General features: G+C 32.8%; 1 long non-coding RNA gene across 1 annotated transcript; it reads left to right on the top strand.

The window, feature by feature from the left end:
* Positions 1-352: 352 nt before the first annotated feature.
* Positions 353-3,160, top strand: LOC141438039 (uncharacterized). The gene is made up of 3 exons (XR_012452446.1): positions 353-1,652; positions 2,129-2,187; positions 2,285-3,160. It is a non-coding gene; the product is annotated as an uncharacterized lncRNA (long non-coding RNA).
* The last annotated feature ends 1,759 nt before the right edge of the window (positions 3,161-4,919 follow it).

The raw sequence follows: 4,919 nt of genomic DNA on the forward strand, positions 1-4,919 counted from the left end.
AATCCATCAGAAAAATAATATAAAAAAAAATGTTGCGCAGATTTCCGGAGTATTCCATTTTTAAATTTATAGCTATTTAATCAGCCTTCACGGTGATGTATAACTGGCCAGTATCAATCAAACGAGCCGTGGTTTACTTTTTACTTTGAAAAGTCAAATTTTTGATTTATGAATTCAAACTTTATTCATTTATGATAAGTAGTTGAATTTAAAATTCAGTAGTTCTTTATAAGGACTCTGAGCGTTAGGAGGCTATATGTTTTTAAATACTACCTTAACACTGCAAACTTTTGAACCGTTTTAATAACTGAGCTTTAAGATACGTTAAGAAAAAGTTTATTTAAACTTTTTAAGACGACGAATTGGGCATTTTGGTGAAAAACATCTAGTTTTATCTCAGCAATTACAAAACATATCAAAGTGATATTTGAAAACCTGATTCTTCATTTCAATGACTTTGTTTTCCAAGTTGCCGAAACACGATTCGTAAAATTTTATAGCACAGAAAAAAATATCAAAGATACCTCTTGTAAGACAGGGATTTGCTTGTTACAGGCAACCCAGATCAAATTAAGATTCCAAATTTTCATATTAAATTAGTTTTAACCCATACTTCAACCTTCAAGTTGGATTTTATTTTATTAAATTGTAATTTGTAGTTGAAACGACAAAAACCGTTTTGTCGCTTACGACATTTTAATATAAGCTAGCGCGCGCTCGTATTTTGTATGAAACCCTATGAAACCAGTCCCCTCTCAGCGCATGCCTCAGACCGCCGCCGGCGTTGTCAGCGACGGACCTATGCTAGTCGAACTGCCACGCGCCATCGATCGCATATAAAATAATACCGAGCAATAAATGGGAAAAAAATGTCGGATCTTCAAAAAGGAAAAAGAAAGGTTGTTTAATTCATAAATGTATGGTTATGATTAAGAAAAGGTGAGTAATCATTATATTTCTACAGTTCACTGGCACAAAACGTAAACAAATCGCCATGACAACGTCAGTTCTTAGTTTGTCGCCATGACGGTTCATGACATATGACATACTAACAAAATAATATGATATTTACATCGAAAGTAACAGAGCTATATTTCCAAAAATTTTATTGATATAATGTGATATTTTGGTATCTTACGGACATTTAAAAGGCATTCGATTACGGTTTGTGCTAGTGCTGCATTCTGACGGCAGAACATTGCAGTAATATTCCCTATCTGCTTCTAGTTTTATACGAGTATAATAGGTAATACCTAAGTACTTACCTACTTTTTAGATAGGTAAGTAGGTAGGTAGGTAAGGTAATTAATAGTTAAAAATATTCTAAAGTATGTGTGTGAACCAATAGTGAACTGCAAGTACCTAAGTACGCGAAAACATTAACTTCTAAACTTTAGAAATCTAAAGGTACTGTAGAAAATCGATTTTATTCCTTTAATTATTGCAATTCAGTGTTTGTACAAAAAGCCATTGACTATACTTACAAAACTATTCATATTTCAATAAGCAGTAACACAAATAATAAAAATACATTATTATCTTTCAGGAAGCAATCATTAGAACAAAGTTCTGAGAATAAAGTCATGGAGCCGTCTTCGAATTTAGGTGGAAATAAAACAATGTCAATCGATTTTATGCAAGGGTATGTAGTGGTATGTATCCATATTAATTTTAAAGATCTACTTACTTTGAATATCAACTCAAGTTAATATCGCTTCATTTTAATTTCGTTTCTTTAGAAAACGAGAAAATTCGCCAATGTATGCAGTTACAAAATGTATTAATCTCGTAAGATTTTAGTACCTACCTGGGCGTTTTCACAAAAAAGCGTATTCATTCTTTTTTTTCAATTTTGGAAAAATATAGTTTTTCCTTCTCAGAATCAAAAGTACAATCGATTCCGATGGTTTAAAAAAAGTCCCTATCAAAAATGACAGTTTTGTAACGTTTTTTTTTCATACACTCGGTATGGGCGTCACAAAACTGACTCATAAAGTTTATATGAAAAAATTAAATACATTTTGAAAGAAAAGGTACACTTTTTTTTGAAAACGCCTACCTACCTACATAGTAATTATAGTATAATTAATAACAAATTCAAGTTTATAAATAAGAAAATTTATTTAAGGACTGCAGATAAGAATAATAAGGACCTTCTTGAAGAAACTATGTAGGTCTACAGCTACAGTAAGTATTTCTTTTATTGCCAATTTTTACGTGAGCAGAATAAAGATCATATTTTTTGGTTTGAAACTTGTAAAAATGTTTTTTTTTTCTATTATAGATAGAAATATAATGTGAGAAAAATAACTCATCTCTCAACATAGTATTAGAATGCGCATCTGAAGTATCAGTAAGTTTTGTATTAACTTAAAGCCAGTAAACGAATGTACTTATACTTTGGTGTACAATAAAGAGTCGGAGTATTGTATTGTTTTGTACTTAGGTTCTAAAAAGGTTAATTTTAAAGATATAAGACAGCTTTTTTCTACTTTGCCTTTTTTTACTGTGATTTCACTGTATAGTCAGCACCCAAAGTAGCGGATCATTTTTTTACTTTGTCGTATTAGGATATTGCCAAATTTGTATGGTGTAAGTACGTTGTTGTATAACGACAAAGTTTAAAAATACGCAGCTACTTTTGATGCTGACCGTACTGATCTGTGGTGTTACGAATATTTGTATTGTACTAAAAATAACACAGTTGAACCTTAAATAAAAAGTTGACCCTTACAATATCTAGAGTAAAATAAACGTTTGTTTCAGATTGAGACCGAAAATCAAGATTTGGGGCACCGAATAATTGATTTTAATCATTTTATAATGGAACTTGTAAAACTTTCTCAGCATAAGTGTTCGTTTGATTGCAGATTAGCTATAATGAAATTAGTTTCTGAAAATCAAGTACGAGTAGGCTTGCAATCTGAGTTTTCGGTGTGTAGCTAACGTTGACAACTCAAATTATGTTATGTCAGTTTCCGAATAATAACGGTGTTAAATTTGGGTAATTCTGGGAAAATACAAACAAACATAGATGCACGGAAAAACCAGAAAAAGAGACCAGCGCTTTCCTGATTTTTCTGATCTATGTTTCAGTTTGTATTTTCGATGTGGATTTTACGGGATGATCGTAAAAGTAACAAAATTTGGAGTTGAAATAAAAAAATACGAAAAGAATCCAAAAACCAATCTCAATTCTGGGAAGAATAAAATACAGATTAATTGTTTGGTGCCGACCGTTGCCGGCGGTGATGGCGGAAAAAAGGCCTTTATTTCTAAGAGTTATCTCCTTATATACTAGTTTAACAACGCCCTCTTCGGGCTGTTTATAGAACTTATTGGTTAAATACAGCCATTGGCAGATCTTGTAGATCTAAATGAATAAATTTAACAAACGGCTATAAATGATTGTGTTGTCTTTTAATAATGTTTGTGTAAATAATATTTTTTAATATAAATAAGTAAAATGTAAAATATAAATACCTATGTAAATTAGTAAATAACTGTGTTAAGTGTAAATAAGTAAAATATTAATATTAAAAAAGATAAATATAAAAAATTACCTGTAAAACCGTATGTTTGTATTATTTACTTTTTGCTCTGCAGTACTTGCCTACATTTACGGCCCGAGATTTCTTATGTCTAATGGGTCTCAACCTACTTACTATCAAATGGACAATATATGGTGGCAGGCGAAATCTATAAATTTAATTTTTAATACAAGCTCTTGTCGACTGTGCTTTTTGTGGATTGTACTTGCACTGTCATCCACCCCACATAAGTACCTATGCCAAATTCCACGTCAATCAGACCACTAGAAGTGAGTCAAAATTCACTTGCAAGATTTTACAAACAACAACACAACAACAACAACACACAATACAAATATTGCAAGTTAATAAAATTTTGTAAAATAGTTCCATAAGAATAAAAAATTGAACCGACTACAAAAAACCATGAAAATAATTTTCTACCATTCAGAAATCGGTGCCTCAGCACGAGCCAGCAGGAGTGGACCTATATAGTCGTCTACCTCACCTACATACTATACGCGTATATTGGGCTTCAATTACTCCTGCTGGCTCGTGCTGAGGCACCGACTTCAGAATGGTAGAAAATTATTTTCATGGTTTTTTGTAGTCAGTTCAATTTTTCGTTATATTTTTTTTTCACGCCTTTCAGTGTAAAAGATCTAAGATACAATAGTTTAATGTCAACTGCTCGTCACCTTTTACAAAAAATTGCTTTTTCCGATGCAGAGACTTTCATTATTGAGGAGTCCTGGTGCATCGTCACCCGTTCCATTTCACCATATGCATTACGATTAACTTAAATTGCTTAGCAACTGTGTTAAAGTCATTGAAATTCAACCCGTGAGGTACTTGTTATCGAGTAGTAGCTCGGTTGGTCAAATGTGGTCTTCATCATCAGTTCCACTTCACGAAATGAAGATTTTCAAGAGCAAATGCACAAGTTACTACTAAAGATATCGAAATTACCATAGGTGTCCCTACAATATTTGAAGACTTCCCTCGATTTCCTTAGGATCCGATCATCAGATCCTGATTTGGTGCATATGGGACCTAATTGAAAGCATTACTAGACGAATGACGGAGTTCTGAGGTAACAAACATAAAAAAAGAAAATACAACCGAATTGATAACCTCCTCCTTTTTTTGAAGTCAGTTAAAAATACTCGTGATTTCATTACCTACTGCTATTTGCAAAAAAACTAAAAAAAAGTTGTAAGGGCAACTCTAAGACGTCTCTGTCTGTTTTAGCGCGCTGTCTAGGCGCTGTCAGTGTAACATACGGTCGACTGTGACACGCAAGCCGCGTAAAAAATAGAGGGGTGTGAGCGGGTTGCGGGGTACAAACGCTCTGTTTTCGATTAATTGTTTAGCGATGCGTCACCTTAA

This window comes from Choristoneura fumiferana, chromosome 18, assembly GCF_025370935.1.
Source record: "Choristoneura fumiferana chromosome 18, NRCan_CFum_1, whole genome shotgun sequence".
NCBI classification, from domain to species: Eukaryota; Metazoa; Arthropoda; class Insecta; order Lepidoptera; family Tortricidae; genus Choristoneura; species Choristoneura fumiferana.